Source organism: Saimiri boliviensis (assembly GCF_048565385.1).
Source record: "Saimiri boliviensis isolate mSaiBol1 chromosome 9 unlocalized genomic scaffold, mSaiBol1.pri SUPER_9_unloc_1, whole genome shotgun sequence".
Lineage (NCBI taxonomy): Eukaryota > Metazoa > Chordata > Mammalia > Primates > Cebidae > Saimiri > Saimiri boliviensis.
In genome coordinates, this window is record NW_027412495.1 from 280,714 (window position 1) to 301,430 (window position 20,717).

At 38.9% G+C, this 20,717-nt stretch overlaps 1 pseudogene; it reads right to left on the bottom strand.

Annotated features, from left to right (window-relative positions):
• Positions 1-5,140: 5,140 nt before the first annotated feature.
• LOC101047236 (RNA-splicing ligase RtcB homolog pseudogene) lies at positions 5,141-7,140 on the bottom strand (annotated as a pseudogene).
• Positions 7,141-20,717: the final 13,577 nt, after the last annotated feature.

Sequence of the window (20,717 nt, forward strand, 5' to 3'; positions counted from 1 at the left end):
AGGTGGAGTTTGCAGTGAGTCAAGATCACACTATTGCACTCCAGCCTGGGCAACAAGAGTAAAACTCCATCTCAAATGAAACAAAAACAAAACAAAACACCCCCAAAACCATCAAACCATATATACTGTAAAGATGTAGGAGGGAGTATGACATGATACACAAGTGCTCCTCAGGAAAAAGATGCTTCATGTGACTCTGGACTCAGGTAAGAATTTAGGAGCGGTGTTGGACCTATGAATGTGTTGGACTCACCACTTGTGTTGAACAGAGTAGAAGTCATAGAGCTTCTGCCCCAGGTTATAAGTTCCAAACACAAAACAGTAAAAATTATATAAATACAGCATGTGATAAATGCTGTAATAAATTCTATTAAATGCTGGTAAATTCTATTATTAACTACTCCAGAACAGTGTTTAAAATAATTTTTGTGCTGCTTGTGGTGTTCCCCTTGCCAGTAACGTACATAGGAAATGATATTTACAAGCATATTCAGAATTCAGCACAGAATTAGCACATTAAAGAATCAAGTCTATTTGGAAGCATGTAGTTTAAGCTCTGCCCACCTGATGTTATTTGGGCTGATGGTGATGGCCTGGGAGATACTCAAGAGGGAGATGGTATCAATGCACATGCTCTGGCCCACTCTGTGAACATAAAAACAACTTTCTATCTAATATTACTGAAAAAACAGATAAACCCTAAAGCTGTCCTTGTCTAAAGAACTTTTTTAGAGAGTAAGAAGAGTTGAGCATAGTCAGGTGCTTGAGAATCAAATCTGTGCATCCTAGTGTGCATCTCATAAAGAAAACTGATGTCAAGAAGAACATTTCAGCTATTTAAATGGCATCTGAGATAAGAAGATTATTTTTACTGCTATAATACTGAAAACAATTTGTTATTTTTAAGTAATTGATAATTTGATTCAAAGTGAGGAGATTTTTCATGAACACATCAGGTCTGTTTTATGGGGGAAACCAAAACACCCTATTGTGTACTTGCTATTATTTCTAGCCCAGACACATTTTATTGAACTTCATTTTTCTTTTAATAAAAGTTTTGCTCTAAAAAGAAGAACATGCAGGGCGTGGTGGCTCAAGCCTGTAATCCCAGCACTTTGGGAGGCTGAGGTGGGCGGATCACGAGGTCAAGAGATCGAGACCATCCTGGTCAACAGAGTGAAACCCCATCTCTACTAAAAATACAAAAAATTAGCTGGGCATGGTGGCATGTGCCTGTAATCCCAGCTACTCAGGGGGCTGAGGCAGGAGAATTGCCTGAACCCAGGAGGTGGAGGTTGCAGTGAGCCGAGATTGCACCATTGCACTCCAGCCTGGGTAACAAGAGTGAAACTCTGTCTCAAAAAAAAAAAAAAAAAAAAAAAAAAAAAAAAAAAAAAAAGAGAAGAACATATATTCTCACTATGCTGCAGTACTACTCTAGAATATTATAACAGGGTTTTCCATGTATTTTTATAAGAAATCTATAATGTGTTTTATTGTTCCCTTTTCACAGGTGAGGAGATAATAAACATAAAAAGACTGAATGACATTTCTGATATAATTTGGCTGTGTCACCACTCAAATCTCAACTTTCATTGTATCTTCCAGAATTCCCATGTGTTGTGGGAGGGACACCAAGGGAGGTAGTTTAATCATGGGGGCCAGTCTTTGCTATTCTCATGATAGTAAATAAGTCTCATGAGATCTGATGAGTTCATCAAGGGTTTATGCTTTTGTTTTCTTCTCATTTTTCTCTTGCCACTGCTATGTAAGAAATGCCTTTCACCTCCCACCATAATTCTGCAGCCTCTTTAGCCATGTGGAACTGTAAATCTAATTAAACCTCTTTTCGCTTCCAGTTTCAGGTATTTATTTATCAGCAGCATGAAAATGAACTAATACAGTAAATTGGTACCAGTAGAGTGGGGCATTCTGGAAAAATACCCAAAACTATGAAAGCAATTTTGGAATTGGGTAACAAGCAGAGGTTGGAACAATTTGGAGGGCTCAGAAGAACACATGAAAACGTGGGAAAGTTTGGAACCTCCTAGAGGCTTGTTGACAAAAATACTGACAGTGATATGAACAATAAGGTTCAGACTGAGGCGGTCTCAGACAGAGATGAGGAACTTGTTGGGAACTGGAACAAAGGTAACTCTCATGATGTTTTAGCAGAGAAACTGGTGGCATTTTGCTCCTGCCCTAGAGATTTGGGAAATTTTGAAATTGAGAGAGGTGATTTACGGTGTCTTGTGGAAATAATTTCTAAGCAACAAAGCATTTAAACCGTGACTAGGGTGCTATTAGAAGCATTCTGTTTTATAAGGGAAACAGAGCATAAAAGTTGAGAAAATTTGCAGCCTGAGAATGCAGTAAAAAGGAAAGTTCCAGACAGGTGTGGTGGCTCACACCCGTCATTCCAGCACATTGGGAAGCCAAGGCAGGCAGATGACCTGAGGTCAGGAGTTCAGGATCAGCCTGGGAAACATGGAGATGCTCCGTCTGTACTGAAAATACAAAATTAGCCTGGTGTGGTGGTGGGCTTCTGTAATCCCAGCTACTTGGGAGGCTGAGGCAGGAGAACTGCTTGAACTTGGGAGGCAAAGTTTGTGAGTTGAGATTGCACCATTGCACTCCAGCCTGGCAATAAGAGCAAGACTCCGTCTCAGAAAAAAAAAAAAAAAAAAGGAAAAGAAAAACCATTTTTTTATGGGGAAATTCAAGCCAGCTGCATAAATTTTCATAAGTAGCAAGAAGGTGAATGCTAATCCCCAAGATTATGGGATAAACATCTCCAGGCCATTTCATAGACGTTCACAACAGCCCCTCTCTTCACAGGCCCAGGAGGAAAATGTGATTTTGTTGGCCAAGCCCAAGGTCCCCATGCTGTGTGCAGCCTAGGGATTTGGTGCCCTGTCTTCCAGTTTCTCCACCCATGGCAGACAGAGGCCAATGTAGACCTCAAGTTGTGGCTTCAGAGAGTGGAAGGGCCAAGGCTTGGCAGCTACCACTTGGTGCTGAGCCTGTGGGTGCACAGAAATAAAGAATTGGGGTTTGGAAACCTCTACGTAGATTTCAGAAGATGTATGGACATACCTGGATGCTCAGGCAAAATTTGTTACAGGGGCAGGCCCTCTGCAAGGGCAGTGCAGAAGGAAAATGTGGGGTTGAAGCCCCCAAACAGAGTCCCTACTGTGGCACTGCCTAATGGAGCTGTGAGAAGACAGCCACCATCCTCTGGATCCCAGAATGCTAGATCCACCAACATCTTGCATGATGCATCTGGAAAATCTGCAGTCACTCAACACCAATGCATGAAAGCAGTCAGGAGAAAGGGTGTACTCTGAAAAGCCACAAGATTGGAGCTTCCCATGACTATGGAAACCCGCCTTTTGAATCAGGGTGACCTAAGTGTGACACCTGGAGTCAAAAATTTTTATTGTGGAGCTTTAAAATTTGATTGTCTCACTGGATTTTGGATTTGAATGGGCTCTGTAACTTTTGTTTTGGCCAAATTTTCCCATTTGGAATGGCCGCATTTACTCAATACCTGTATCCACATTGCATCTAGAAAGTAATTAGTTTGCTTTTGATTTTACAGACTCATAGGCTGAAGAAACTTGCCTTGTCTCATATGAGACTTTGAACTGTGGACTTCTGGGTTAATGCTGAAATGAGTTAAGACTTTGGGGGACTGTTGGGAAAGCATGATTGGTTTTGAGATGTAAGGACATGAGATATGGAGGGGCCAGGGACTGAATGATATGATTCTATCAACTTGAATTGTATCTCCCAGAATTCTCACACGTTGTGAAAGAAACCCAAAAAAAGGTAATTGAATCATGGGCACCAGTCTTTCCTGTGCTATTCTCATGATAGTGAATAAGTCTCATGACATCTGATGGGTGTATTGGGTATTTCTTATCAGCAGCATGAAAACAAACTAATGCAACTTCTAAAGTCACCTCATTGTAAAAAGAAAATTTCAGGAGTAGACAACGTGCTTAACCACTGTGTATCTCAATCTTATAGACATAGATATATTTTAATATGTCACATATTTTTAATTTTGTGTATCTTGTCAGTTGTAAAATATGGTTGTAATTTTTTTTTTGAGACAGAGTCTTGTTGTTGCCCAGGTTGGAGTGCAGTTGGCATAATCTCAACTAACTGCAACCTCCACCCCTAGAATTCAAGCAATTCTCTTGTCTCAGGTTCCCAAGTAGCTGAGACTACAGGTGCCTGCCACAACATCAGGCTAATTTTTGAATTTTTAATAGAGATGGGGTTTCACCATATGGGTCAGGCCGGTCTCAAACTCCTGACCTGTTTATGGACTCTCCTTAGCATCCCAATGGGCTGAGATTACAGACATGAGCCACGACACCCAGCTGTATGGCTGTACTTTTCTAAAAGTTTTCATTGTGGCAATTTCTTATTATTTATTCATTATTATCCATTAATTATAAATTAGTCATTTAAATAAAAACATCAAATGAAGTCATTTTTGTGTTAAAATTATTAAATATATTAAAACAAAAATCAATTTCGAATAGGAAACCTGAAAGCAAAAACAATTATATACGAACTAATTTAAATAGCTGAATATTAAGCCTAGCAATGGTGTTAGAATATTCTTAAACTCAGAAGAAATGTAACAAACTATTAAATTCCGAAAACTACTGAAGTTTTTAATATTTTTCTAATGTGAAAAACTAAGGTTATTAAGTTACCTTTCTTTGACTGCTTCATCCTTAATTTCATAAAGAAAATAGTCTTGTCATAATGGACAAAGGCCAAATGTTTTCTGTTATCATCTAGCTATAATCTGTATCAAGTATATAATATGCTCTATTAGATAAAACACTACCAAAGAGGCCTAAATCTATTATTTTAAAAAATAATAAGATAATTCAACTAGCTTCATTCTTGTGCTTTCACATACATGAAGGTATTTTGGAAATACACCTACTAATATTGGAAATGTTATTCCTGACTCTTGCAGGAAGATAAAATAGCTAGCAGGTTAATTGCCAAATTATACTCAAGAACTTTTTACAAAACAGATTTTATGGCTTAATACATCACAAAGCTACAATAATGAACACTGAAAATTACATTATTTTAAATTAAGATTGGCTTATATTCTTTTTTTTTTTTTTGAACATTCCAAAACCATATTTAATAGAACTTTCTTCATGACACCTCTCGGAATGTAAACACAGCTTGGCATAGCGAAGTTCCATCTGATGGCTAAAGACTTGTATGACTGCGTAAGGCAGTTTCTTGACACCTACCCACCCCTAACAGATTTTCCTAAAACTCTGTGGAACAACCAAGGAGAAGGTGTATTCCTCCCTTTCCAGAGGTTCCTCTTCCTGGACGATTATTTCACAAGCACTGGCTCCTGAAAGCAGCAGCCTCCCCGTCAGCCATTTTGGCACAAGCAGTTACAGCTGCACGCTTTGGAACCTGTCCTGACTTGAGTCTGAGGTTTGGAAGGGCATGTCCGTCTACTTCCATTTCACAGAGGGTCAGTGGTGTCTAGTGGCCCTGCTGTCCAAGGTTCTATCCTTTGATCACAGCAACTGGTCTCAGTTTAATGACTTTCTTGCTGATTCCAGCATCATGGCAGGTATTCACCACATCTGTCTCATTCTTATAGGACTCAGGAGCCTCTTCCATAACCAGTTTGGGTGAAGCAACACGGATTGCAATTCCCATATCTGTCAATTTGTCTAAGACATCCTGGAAATCTAAATTAGGTCGAGATTTTGCTCGGCACAATGCACGGCCCGCTCCATGACAGGTTGTTCCAAAGGTCTCAGTCATGCCCTGTTCAGTGCCAGTAAGAACATAACTACAGGTTCCCATGGTGCCACCGACGAGCACTGGTTGTCCAGTGAGTTGGTAATCAACAGCAATGAGTGGATGGTGAGGTGGGAATGTGCGGGTGGATCCCTTCCTGTGTACCAACAGTGTCCGTTCCTTTCCATCCACCACATGCTGCTCCACTTTGGCAATGTTGTGCGAAACATCATAGATCACGTGGAGGTCCAAGTCATCAGGGGTTGTGTTGAAGACCTTGGCAAAAGCCTGCCGGGTTAAGAAGGTCATGGAAAAGCGGTTGACCCAGGCATAGTTCCCAGCTGCTGCCATTCCCTTCAGGTAGTCTTGACCCTCTGGGGAAGCGATTTGAGCACAGGCCAACTGCCGATCATTGACTATAATCTTGTCTCTCTTCATGGCCTTCTCCATAGCTACCAAAGCATCTGTGGCTACTTGGTGGCCCAGGCCTCTGCTTCCACTGTGGATCATCACACATGCCTGTCCCTTATGGTCGATGCCCATTTTCTTAGCAGCGTACTCATTGAAAATCTCATCCGCAACCTGGATTTCTGCATAATGGTTGCCTGCTTCCAGGGTCCCCAACTGAGGAAGGCCTCTTTTCTTAGCCCTTGGAGAGACCTTATTGGGGTCAGCTTGCAGCCTCCTTCCATACTCCTCACAGTGCTCCTTGTCTTCAGCCCAGGCATACCCTTCTCTTAAGGACCAGTCCACCCCCATCTCCAAGGCCTCCTCCAAGTCTTTGGCATTCATTGGGATGACACCTTTTGATCCTACCCCAACAGGAATGTGGTCAAACATAGCTTGGGAAAGTTGCTCCTTCATAGGCTGGACATCACTTTCATCTAAATTGGTTCTTAGCAAGCAGACACCACAGTTGATGTCAAACCCGACACCACCTGGGGATACCACTGCTTCAGGGTCATTCATATCAAAGGCTGCCATATTTCCAATGGCAAACCCATATCCTGAATGGACATCAGGAATCCCAATAGATCGATGAACAATTCCAGGCAGGGCTGCCACATTGCCAATCTGTTTCATGGCTGGCAGGAAGCCACCAACACCACCACCTCGACAGGCATTCCTTAATTCCTCAAACATCAGTTTTTCTCCAGAGCATCATTCACATAGAAAACGCCTTCAACCTGCATGTTGGGCACGAAGCCCTTCTTGATCCTCCAGCAGTTTTTATTGATTTTTTCCAAGAACTGCAGCTCATCATTATAGTTGCGACTCATGGCAGCGACAACGGTAGCTAAACGTGCTCCACTTTGAAGAGCTGCCGCCGCATTGTCCAGCTTCCCAGAGCTCCGCTTTCCGGCTTATATTCTTGATATCATATTCTCTCCACAATTTCAGCCCATGAGTAAGTAATTATTTCTCACCTCCTGCATGGCTTTGGTATTAATCAGTTTCCAGAAGAGTTTCTTTTCCAGACAAGGGTACAAATGACAACAAATTTAATTTAAAGATGGGATTGGATTTTATTTGTGAGTGCAGAATTTTATGGATTCTATTTAGAGGCTCAAACAACACTGATTCACTTGATTTAGCTTCAAATGAGTAATGAAGTCTAGCTTAGCAGGTTTTTGTTGTCAATATTCTTTGTCTAAGATTCCACAGCTCTTTCTGGATATTAACACATTATTATGTGTGCAGTTTCTTTAATTTTGGTCCAAAGAAAGCAGAGATACATCCATTTGTTTCTATCCTAAACAATCTCTGCAGCTCAACCCCACTGACCACAAAGCCTACTCCCTGTCCTCAACTCAGGTCTAGGGTGAAGATCTGCCAAGGACAGTCTCCCATACAGAGCATTTTCACAAGCTCCATTTCATAAAATGACAGTTAGATAGATTTGGAAGAAGACTGAAAAGGATCCTGAGTGAGTGCAAGCCCATGTGTCAGATAGAAGACTGCAGAGTCAGAGGTTAGTGAGTACTAAACACATCTGCAGTAAGGAAACAGAGCAATCAACTGAGAATGACTATCACCTGGGTTAATGGCACTATTTTTGACTTCTCTTTCTTTTCTCTTTTTCTCCAGACTTGTTTCTTAGGTAAGATCAGTACTGAAAAGTCACTTCACAGTGTGTAGTATGACAACTAGAGCTTCACATACACCTTTTTCTTTGGTGTCACAATTCTGTAATTAGGAAGTAACTGACATGTTGAAAAAAAAAAAAGGTTCTATGCTGACCACTGGAAGAGAAAAAAATTCAGACTAAAACCTCTTGTTTGAAGGCCAGCTGCAGTGGCTCATGCCTGTATCCCAGCACTTTGGGAGGCCAAGGCAGGTGGAATACCTGAGCTCAAGAGTTTGAGACCAGCCTGACCAACATGATGAGACCCCTTCTCTACTAAAAGTACAAAAATTAACCAGGTGCAGTGGCATGTGCCTACAATACTAGCTGCTCAGGAGGCTGATGGGAATCACTTGTGCCCCAGAGGCAGATGTTGTAGTTTGCCAAGACTGCCTGATTGCACTTCAGAGTGAGAACTTTGTCAAACAAACAAACAAAACCACCAAAAACAAACAAACAAAAACCCCACAAAAAAGTGAGATATTTCTACCCTTTCCCCCAAATTACTATCTCATTTTAGTGAAGACCATACATTACACGAGAGCCAGGGGCATGTGTCTGGACTTATCCTCCCCTTCAAGTCACAGATCACTCAGTCTCTGCTTGTCTCTGGTGAGCACAGGGTCACCAAGGGAGACCTAGGTCACCAGGGTCACACAGCTTTTTCTTTCTTTTTTTTTTCAATTGCATTTTAGGTTTTGGGGTACATGTGAAGAACATGCAAGATTGTTGCATAGGTACACATATTGCAGCGTGATTTGCTGCCTTCCTCCCCTTCACCTATATCTGGCATTTCTCCCCATGCTATCTCTCCCCACCTCCCCACCCCATGCTGTCCCTCCCCTATTTCCCTCCAACAGACCCAGCTTTTTCTTTCTCCTGGTCCTGAGCTTCCAAGTCTCCCTTCCATTTCTGAACCCTAACCCCCAAACTGCACTCTGCCTCCTCTGAGATCTCTTCCCAGAGCCAGTGTTCTCTTCTCATTGCAGAGATGTCTCTCTTCTGTGCTGAGTTTAAAGCCTGGGCTCTCCTATCCTCAACTGCCTTGTGGCTTTGTAAGTGTGTGTTGGGGAAGGCAGGGATGAGAAAACAGACCAGTAGAGTCATCAGCACTGGCTCAAGGTCCCAGACAATATTTTATACTGTTCACCAGCAGAGACTTCTCTGTGATTCTAATCACATTAATTTCAAGCATTTTTTTTTGTTTGCAAAATCACATTGAATTCCCCAAATTATAAAATTGAAAAGATGTAATAATTGACCATTGGAAACATGAAAGAGGGTTGGCTATAAAATGAAATCATGACAATCATTATAAACAGATGGTTTTGATGAAAGAAACTTCCATATCCAGCTAGCACCTTCTTCAATATCTGCTAAGAAAGAGCAAATGAAACTTGAAGAGAACATAGACTTAAAAATTTCACCTTACAGTGCGTTAATTTCCTGAACCACATGGGAAAGAGAAGAAGTTGTTGTGTATTAGACTAACTAGTTTTACTGAATGTTGTCTGTTAATTTAAAAATTAATATTTTTCCAAGGGCATATTTAAATTCTGAAAATTATTCACGAAACACCAAAGAATATTTTTAGTGCATAAGAAGATTTTTAAAAACATTGACACCTTAACTAAAGATGACACAAATTTAAAAGAAAAAGTAACTAGAAAATAAAAGAAGCATCTGACAAGTATGTGATGCACGGTCTGTTGTGCCAACTGCTCCTGTTTATTGAGAGTCCCCTCCTCTATTTTGCCTCCTCCATATCATTGCTGATTCCTCTTTTTCTCTATTTTAATTTCGCTATTCCATTCTCAGGTCATCGTTTCTCATTCTTTTTGTGTCTTTTTATGTCCAGTCTCACCCACCCCACTTTCGTTCTTTATTTTACCTTCTCTAGTTCTCCTCAGTTCTTTATTTTTTAGACAGAGTCTTTCCTGGTTAAGCCACTGCACCTGGCTCTCCTAACTCTTCTTTACTCACTGTTTCTCTGGTTTTCCCTCTTTGCAGCTGTCTTCTTCTCATCCTTCTCACCTTAATATTCACAGAGATAGAATAGTCTGGTCCCTGTCCAGGAATGGCACATGTGAGATATTTAAACACACCCTGACAGGCACAGTCTGTGGAGTGTAATTGAGGACAAAAGAAGATGAGATGTCATAGGACAGAACAGTCACATTCCACAGCCCAGGCTCAGGTGCCTACTTGGGCAGTGACTGAGAAAGTGTGTCCTGGAAAGCAGCACTGCATGGCCTCAGGGAACTCTCAGGGGAGAGCAGAGATCTCTCTAACTTTACAGTATATTTCTGTAATTTTACATCTAACTTTCATTTTCTAAATTTCTATATGTCTTGTGTGATGTGTGAAGAATGAGGTTTATAAAATGTGTACTTCTTAGGAGACACATAGATTCACCTTTTGCAATAACTTTTTTTTTCTTATTTTCAAAAATAGAATAGATAAATCAGAAATAAAGTCAAATACAAGCAGTAAATTTTCAACAAAGCAGACAAAAACATACACTAAAAAAACCCACTTTATTCAATAAATGATGCTAAAAAATTGTTTAGCCACATGTAGAATAATAAAACTGAACTCCTTTTCCTTACCATATAGAAAAATTAACTCAAGATGGATTAAAGACTTAAATCTAAGCCCTAAAACTACGAAAATTCTTAGAAAAAGAATAGAGAACCTTAGAAAAAAATCTTAGAAAGACTTAGAAAAAGTCTTCTGGATATTGGCCTAGGCAAAATAATTAGTACTAAGAAAGCAATAGCAAATGGAACAAAAACAGAAATAAATAAATGGGACCTAATTAAACTAAAAGTCTTCTGCACAATGAAAGAAATGATCAACAGAGTAAATGGACAAACAACAGAATGGGGGAAAGTATTTGCAAGCCATGTATCCAACAAAAAACTAATGTCCAGAATCTATAAGGACCTCATATAAATCAGCAAGAAAAGAACAAACAATTCTGCTAAAAAGTGAGCAAAGGACGTGCACGGATATTTATCAGAAGAAGATATACAAACAGCCAACAAATCTATGAAAAGTATTCAACATCACTAATTATTAGGAAATGAAATACCACCTTAAGAAAACCACAATGAAATAGCACCTTATTCCCTACAGAATGGTCGATATTAAAAAGTCAAAAAACAACAAATGTTTTCATGGATTTGGTGAAAGGGGAATGATTATACACTGCTAGGGGAAAGGTAAATTACTACAACCACTGTGGAAAACAGTATGAAGATTCCCTAAGAACTAAAAGCAGATCTACTATTCAATCCACCAGTCACAATTCTGGGAACCCACCCAAAGAAAGAAAAGTCAATATAAAAGTGACACCTGCATGCATATGTTTATTGCAGTACAATTCACACTTGCAAAGGTATTGAATTAATGAAAATTCCCATCAACTGATGAGTGAATAAAAAATGTGGTATATGTATATATCATGGAATACTACTTAACCATGAAAAGAAAAGAAATGATGTATTTTGTAGGACCTTGGCTAAAGCTAGGGTCATTATCCTAAGTATAGTAACTGAGGAATGGAAAACCAAATACCACATGTTCTCACTTTTAAGAGGGAGCTAAGCTTTTGTATGCAAAGGCATACAAAGAGGTTTAGTGGACATCGGAAACTCAGAATGGGGAGGCTGAGGGGAGTAAGTAATAAAACATTACCTATTGGGTACAATGAACATTATTCAGGTGGCAGTTACAATAAAAACCCAGGCTTCATCACTATACACTTTATTTGTGTAATTGAAAATTATTTGTACCCCTAGAGCTTTTGAAACAAAATAAAAAATAAAAAAATTAGGAATACTATAGTTACACACAAGTTAATAAGAAAAAAATTATAAAAAAGAAAAATAAAAAAATAAATTAAATGTGTACTTTTTAAAAGATATCAACTTTTTAAATAATAATTTTAAAATTATATCTAGAGACATTTGCTAGATATGTCCATGTATATGAACATTAAAGAAGAGTAAAAATTTTCCATTGCCTCTTCTATAGCCTTACTACATTTTTGGTATGCAATAAATTAATATTTCCTTTTCTATTTCCTGTGAAAATTATGGAGTGATTTTGCACAGATTTCAACTATGTGTGCTATAGACATTTCTCAAAGATTATTTTCAAAGGCATTCTTTTGATTTTTTCTAACGATGGTATTTTATATTAAATATATGGGATCAAAAAGATTTAAGTTTTAAAATAAATTTTACTTGGAGAAGGGAGAAAACAATGTTAATTTTCACATAGAAGAGGGAACGGGAGGACCTCCTACTTTTCCCCAGACATCCAGGGCTGAATTCCCTGTTCCTGAGCTCAGATGACCTTCTGGGAAGTAAAAACAGATGAAGCCAGTACTCTTCACCATTTGTGGGGCAAAGGGTTAATGTATGAACGTCGTTGTTTTTCTGTAGACCATTTGGTCTTTACCTAAGAGTTAAGTGATGTGTCTCTGCCTATGTGAACTATCAACCTCTAACAATCTTCTCCATCAAACCTGCATTCAGGTTTGCACATTGTGTATGCTTGTGGGCTCTTCAAATAGACTGAAATAGTCTCCCTTGGGATTGGGCCCACTTGTGATATGGATTTATTGGAGGCTTCACAGGTCTCAGAGAAGCTGTGCCCAGAAGGTGCATGTCTGAGCAGATGAAAGTCTTTTCACCACCATTCACCATCTTTGGTTCTTGACTGGGAATTAGATCTGATAAGAGTGAAAACAAGTGACAGAAAATATAAGTATGGTCTCTTCAGTTTAGATACTATTAGAAGGAAAAAATAATTTTTAGGTATTCATTAGAAAAAAAATTCCCTTTCTGAAGAATAAATGACCTTTTTAGGAGAAACTGTAGCCCTAATGAGCACAATGGTTGTAGAATGAAGTTTTCTGAGGCCCCGACAGATGCCCTGATGAGAAGGTGGTCCCACTGAGGTCAACAGCAGTGACAAGACATTTTCAAAACACGGCTAGTAGGTGGCTGAATCCCCACTGTGCTATGGAGAGTTGAAGCACTCACACTTTGGGCAGCAGGTATGGGACCTATTGAGAAGAGGTCATATATTGGTAGTTACACAGGAAGGTAGAGCTGTAGAAAGAGCCACTGCCATGGAAGATAGACCCCAGGAGATTCTCCAGCTTCTCCAACATGCTACCCTGATGCTCACCACCTGCAGATCTCAGCCAAATTCATGTGTGACTCATTTTAGCTGGAGGGATGGTTACAAAAATATATATCCCAACAAAATGAAAGAATATTTGTGGTTGTAATTATGAAGTAAAGATGGCATATGGTATAGAGAATTCTCTGAGATATTCTCATAAATATGTGAAAGCTAATTTTGCATGTGGCCAAGACTGGAGTTGCAGATTGTAGTCAGAGAAGTGGAGGAGGCCCAGATTTTTGGAAATGGGACTGGGATCACTGAAGAGGAAAAGTCCTAGCAGGGACTTAGGGGAGTCATCAATGTGGCATCTGGACAGGAGGACTTTCCAGGCCATTTATAGGTCCTGGTTCTGATAACACCTGTGAATCCACACTCGCCTTAAGTGAGGTAGCACTGGCTCTTGTTGACAGCAGGCACACCTGCCTCTCACCTTCAGAGATGAGGGGGGTAACACCATTAACCAGCTCTTTGCCAATCTCCTGTGGAAAGCTCTGCTAAGATCATAACCATGACATTTTGTTTATCCATTTATGTGCCGATGGACACTGATATTGTTTCCAAATCCTGGCTATTGTAAACAGCACTGCAGCAAACACGGGAGTACAGACATCTCTTCAATACACCGATTTCCTTTCTTTTGGGTATATACCTAGCAGTGGAATTGCTGGATCATACAGTAGCTTAATTTTAGTTTTGTTTTTTTTGTTTTTTGTTTTTTTTTTTTTTTAAGGAAACTCCAAATTGTTCTTTATATCAATTGCACTAATTAATTTAAATTCCCACCAACAGTATATAAAAGTTCCTTTTTCTCCACATCCTTGTCAGCGTTTCTTATTGCCTGTCATTAAAATATAAGCCATTTTAACTGGGGTGAGATAATATCTCATTGTAGTTTGGTTTACATTTATTTTTATTTTTTATTTTTATTTTTATTTTTTTAACTGCATTTTAGGTTTTGGGGTACATGTGAAGAACATGCAAGATTGTTGCATAGGTACACACATGGCAGTGTGATTTGCTGCCGTACACCCCTTCACCTGTATCTGGCATTTCTCCCCATGCTATCTCTCCCCAACTCCCCACCCCCACTGTCCCTCCACTATTTCCCCCCAATAGACCCCAGTGTGTGATGCTCCCCTCACTGTGTCCATGTGTTCTCATTTTTCAATACTCACCTATGAGTGAGAACATGCGGTGTTTCATTTTCTGTTCTTTTGTCAGTTTGCTGGGAATGACGGTTTCCAGGTTCATCCATGACCCTACAAAGAACATGAACTCATTGTTTTTTATGGCTGCATAATATTCCATGGTGTATATGTATATACATTTTCCCTGTCCAGTCCATCATCAATGGGCATTTGGGTTGGTTCCAGGTCTTTGCTATTGTAAACTGTGCTGCAATGAACATTTGTGTGCATGTGTCCTTATAGTAGAACAATTTATAATCCTTTGGATATACACCCAGTAATGAGATTGCTGGGTCAAATGGAATTTCTATTTCGAGGTCCTTGAGGAATCGCCACACTATCTTACACAATGGTTGAACTAATTTATAATCCACCAACAGTGTAAAAGTGTTCCTATTTCTCCACATCTTCTCCAGCATCTGTTGTCTCCAGATTTTTTAATGATCACCATTCTAACTGGTGTGAGATGGTATCTCAATGTAGTTTTGATTTGCTTTTCTCTAATAACCAGTGATGATGAGCATTTTTTCATGTTTCTTGGCCTCAGTATGTCTTCTTTTGTAGTGTCTGTTCATATCCTTTGCCCACTTTTGAATGGGCTTGTTTTTTTTTTTTCTTGTAAATCTGTTTTAGTTTTTTGTAGATTCTGGATATCAGCCCCTTGTCAGATGGGTAGACTGCAAACATTTTTTCCCATTCTGTTGGTTGCTGATTCACTCTAATGACTGTTTCTTTTGTCGTGCAGAAGCTGTGGAGTTGGATTAGGTCCGATTTGTCTATTTTGGCTTTTGTTGCCAATGCTTTTGGTGTTTTGGTCATGAAGTCCTTGCCTATGCCTATGTCCTGAATGGGTTTTTTTTTTTTTTTTTTGAGACGGAGTTTCGCTCTTGTTACCCAGGCTGGAGTGCAATGGCGCGATCTCGGCTCACCGCAACCTCCGCCTCCTGGGTTCAAGCAATTCTCCTGCCTCAGCCTCCTGAGTAGCTGGGATTACAGGCAAGCGCCACCATGCCCAGCTACTTCTTTGTGTTTTCAGTAAAGACGGGGTTTCACCATGTTGACCAGGATGGTCTCGATCTCGACCTCGTGATCCACCTGCCTCGGCCTCCCAAAGTGCTGGGATTACAGGCTTGAGCCACCGCACCCGGCCTGAATGGTTTTGCCTAGATTTTCTTCTAGGGTTTTTATGGTGTTAGGTCTTATGTTTAAGTCTTTAATCCATCCAGAGTTAATTTTAGTGTAAGATGTCAGGAAGGCTTTAGATTTCTTTCCAGTTCAATCTTGGTAGGTTTCATTTATCTCAGAATTTTTCCATTTTTTTTCTAGATTTTTCAATTTATTGACATATAGTTGTTCATAGTAACCACTAATGATCCCTTAATTTATGAATTATCAGTTGTAATGTTTATAATTCTGATTTTATTTATTCAGATTATTTCTATTTTTTTGGTTTGTGTGGCTTAATGTTTGTCAACTTTTTTGACTTTTACAAAACCAACTTTGTGTTTTATTGATTTTGTGTATTATTTTCTTCATTTCAACTTCATTTATTTCTGCTCAGCTCTTTATATTTTTCAAAAATTATTTTGGTGTTTGGTTTGCTCTTATCTTTCTAGTTCTTTAAGATTCATCATTATATTTTTAATTTGGAGTTTTTCCTATTTGGGGGTTGTAGGTACTTATAGCTAGCTACACTTTCCTCTTAGTATTGCTTTTGCTGTATTTTATAGGTTTGGGCATGGTGGTTTTTTTTTTTTTTTTTTTTTAGATGGAGTTTCGCTCTTGTTACCCAGGCTGGAGTGCAATGGTGCGATCTTGGCTCACCGCAACCTCCACCTCCTGGGTTCAGGCAATTCTCCTGCCTCAGCCTCCTGAGTAGCTGGGATTACAGGCACACGCCACCATGCCCAGCTAATTTTTAGTATTTTTAGTAGAGACGGGGTTTCACCATGTTGACCAGGATGGTCTCGATCTCTTGACCTCGTGATCCACCCTCCTCGGCCTCCCAAAGTGCTGGGATTACAGGCTTGAGCCACCGCGCCCGGTGGGCATGGTGTGTTTTCACTACCATTTGTTTCAAGTGATTTTTAAATTTTCTCATTACTTTCTTCACTGATCCACTGGTCATTGAGGAGCATATTGTTTATTTTCTAGGTATTTGTATACTTTAATGAGTTCCTTTTTTTACTAATTTCTAGTTTTATTCTATTATGAACAAAGAAAATGCTTGATATTATTGCAAATTTTTGAATGCTTCAAGACTTGTTTTGTTGACTAACATATAATCTATCTTTGAGAATAATTCATGTGCTGAGGAAAATAATGTGCATTCTGAAATTCTTGGCTATAATGTTCTGTAAATATCTATTAGGTCCATTTGGTTTATACTACAGATTAAGGCTAATATTTCTTTGCTTATTTTCTGTCTGGAAGATCTGTCCACTGTCACAAGTGGAGTGTTGAGGTCTCCAACTTTTATTTTATTGAGGACTATTATTTTCCTTAGCGCTAATAATGTTTTCTTTATATATATGGATGATTATTTATACATGATTTATATAAATAAATTATATATATATATATTTGGGTGCATATATATTTAAAATCATATCTTTTGCTGAATTGACCCCTTTATAATTTGTTTCATTATTTTATTTTAAGTAGTGGGAATATGCACAGAACTTGTAAGATTGTTACATAGGTACACACATGCCATGGTGGTTTGCTGTCTCCATCCACCTGTCACCTACATTAGGTATTTCTCCTAATGTCATCCCTCCCCAGTCTCACTACCCCCTGCTATCCCTCCCCAATCCCTCACCCTCCAACAGACCCCAATGTGTGATGTTCCCCTCTCTGTGTCCATGTGTTCTCATTATTCAACACACACTTATGAGTGAGAACATGCAGTGTTTGGTCTTTCTATTCTTGCGTCGGTTTCCTGAGAATGATGGTTTCCAGATTCATCTATGTCCCTGCAAAAGACATGAACTATTCCCTTTTTATTGCTGCATAGTATTCCATTGTGCATATGTGCCACATTTTCCTTGTCCAGTCTATCATCGATGGGCATTGGGTTGGTTCCAGGTCTTTGCTATTGTAAACAGTGCTGCAATGAACATATGTGTCCATGTGTCTTTATAATAGAACAATTAATAATCCTTTGGGTTGGTTGGTAATTCCCAAAGGAATTGCTGGGTCAAATGGTATTTCTATTTCTAGATACTAGAGGAATTGCCACACTGTCCTCCACAATGGTTGAACTAATTTACACTCCCACTAACAGTGTAAAAGTATTCCTATTTCTCCACATACTCTCCAACATGTGTTGTCTCCAGATTTTTTAAAATGATTGCCATTCTAACTGGCATGAGATGGTATCTTAATGTGGTTTAGATTTCATTTCTCTAATGACCAGTGATGATGAGTATTTTTTCATATGTTTCTCGACCACATAAATGTCTTCTTTTGAAAAGTGTCAATTCATATCTTTTGCCCACTTTTTGATGGGGTTGTTTTTTTCTTGTAAATTTGTTTTAGTTACTTGTAGATTCTGGATATTTTCCCTTTGTCAGATGGGTAGATTGAAAAAATTTTTTACCATTCTGTTGGTTGACAGTTCACTCTAATGATTGTTTCTTTTGCTGTGCAGAAGCTCTTAAGTTTAATTAGATCCCATTTGTCAATTTTGGCTTTTGTTGCCATTGCTTTTAGTGTTTTAGTCATGAAGTCCTTGCCTAGGCCTAGATCCTGAATGGTATTGTCTAGGTTTTCTCTAGGGTTTTTACGGTGTTAGGTCTTACGTTTAAACTTTTAATCAATCTGAAGTTAATTTTTGTATAAGGTGTAAGCAAGGGATCCAGTTTCAGCTTTCTACACATGGCTAGCCAGTTTTCTCAGCACCATTTTTTAAACAGGGAATCCTTTCCTCATTGCTTGTTTTTATCAGGTTTGTCAAAGATCACATTGTTGTAGGTGTGTGACATTACTTTTGAGGCCTCTGTTCTGTTCCATTGGTCTATATCTCTGTTTTGGTACCCATACCATGCTGTTTTGATTACTGTAGCCTTGTAGTATAGTTTGAAGTCATGTAGCATGATGCCTTCAGCTTTGTTCTTTTTGCTTACAATTGTCTTGGCTATGTGGGCTCTTTTTTGGTTCCATATAAAGTTTAGTTTTTTTTTTTTTTTTCCCAGTTCTGTGAAGAAGTTCAATGGTAGCTTGATGGGGAGAGCATTGAATCTATAAATTACTTTGGGCAGTATGGCCATTTTCATGATACTGATTCTTCCTAACGATGAGCATGGAATGTTTTTCCATCTGTTTGTGCCCTCTCTTACTTCGTTGAGCAGTGGTTTGTAGTTTTCCTTGAAGAGGTCCTTCACGTCCTTCCTTAGTTCATGTCCTTCATGTATTCATGTATTGACTTCCTTCACCTCCTTCATGTATTCCTAGGTATTTTATTCTCTTTGTAGCAATTGTGCATGGGAGTTCTCTCATGATTTGGCTCTTTGTCTGTCATTGGCATATAGGAATGCTTGTGATTTTTGCACATTGATTTTGTATTCTGAGACTTTGTGGAAATTGTTTACCATCTTAAGGAGATTTTGGGCTGAGATGATGGGCTCTTGTACATATACAACCATGTAATCTGCACATAGAGACAACTTGACTTCTGCTTTTCCTAATTGAATACCATTTATTTCTTTGTCTTGCCTGATTGCTCTGGCTAGAACTTCCAATACTATGTTGACTAGAAATGGTGAGAGAGGGCACCCTTGTCTAAAGCCAGTTTTCAAAGGAAATGCTTCCAGTTTTTGTCCATTCAATATGAAATTGGCTGTGCATTTGTCATAAATAGCTTTTATTATTTTGAGATATGGTCAATCAATACCTAGTTTGTTAAGAGTTTTTAGCATAAAGTGCTGTTGAATTTTGTCAAAGGCCTTCTCTGCATCTATTGAGATGATCATGTGCTTTTGTCTTTGGTTCTGTTCATGTGATGGATTACATTTATAGATCTGTGCATGTGCGAGACTTGCATCCACAGGATGAAGTCTACTTGATTGTGATGGATAAGCTTTTTGATGTGCTGTTGCAATTGGTTTGCCAGTATTTTATTGAACATTTTTGCATCAAGGTTCATCATGGATATTGGCCTGAAGTTTTCTTTTCTTGTTGAGTGTCTGCTGGGTTTTGGTATCAGGTTGATGTTGGTCTTATAAAATGATTTGGGAAGGATTCCCTCTTTTTGGACTGTTTGGAATAGTTTCAGAAGGAGTGGTACCAGTTCCTCTTTGTTCATCTGGTAGAATTAGACTGTGAATCCATCTGGACCTGGATTTTTTTTGGCTGGCAGGTTATTAATTACTGCCTCAACTTCAGACCTTGTTATTGGTCTGTCAGGGTTTCAACTTCTTCCTGGTTTAGTCTTGGGAGGGTGTAACCATTTCTTCTAGATTTACTGGTTTATGTGCATAGAGTTGTTTGTAGTTTGTATTTCTGTGGAACTGGTGCTATCCCCTTTATCATTTTTTATTGCATCTATTTGATTCTTCTCTCTTTTCTTTTTTATTAATCTGGCTAGCATTTATCTATTTTCTTGATCTTTTCATAAACCCAGCTCTTGGATTTATTGATTTCTTGAAGGGTGTTTTATGTGACTGTCTCCTTCAGTTCTTCTCTGATCTTAGTTATTTCTTGCCTTCTTATAGCTTTTGATTTTTTTTTTTATCTTGCTCCTCTAACTCTTTTAATTGTGATGATAGGGTGTTGCTTTTAGATCTTTCCTCAATTCCCATGTGGGCATTTAGTGCTATAAATTTCCCTCTAGACACTACTTTAAATGTGTCCCAGAGATTCTGGTACATTGTGTCTTCATTCTCATTGGTTTTGAAGAACATCTTTATTTCTGTCTTCATTTCATTATTTATCCAGTAGTCATTCAGGAGCAGGTTGTTCAGTTTCCATGTTGTTGTGTGGTTTTGAGTTTTCTTATTCCTGAGTTCTAATTTGATTGCACTGTAGTCTGAGAGACCATTTGTCATGATATCTGTTCTTTTGCATTTGTTGAGGTTGATTTACTCCCAATTATGTGGTCAATTTTAGAGTGAGTGTGATGTGGTGCTGAGAAGAATGCATACTCTGTGTTCAAGTAATCCAAAGTTTCCTCCCTTCATGGGTCCAAAATTTGAAGACTGATTGTTGTAATTGCCAAAATCATTGTAGCTTCTGAGTTCAAGTCCTGGATATTCTTCTAAATTTTCTGATTCATTGATATGTCTAATATTGACAGTGGAGTCTTAAAGTCTCCCACTATTACTGTGTGGGAGTCTAAGTCTCTTTGTAAGTCGTTAAGAACTTGCTTTAGCCTTTCTGCCCGTGGATGCCGCTGA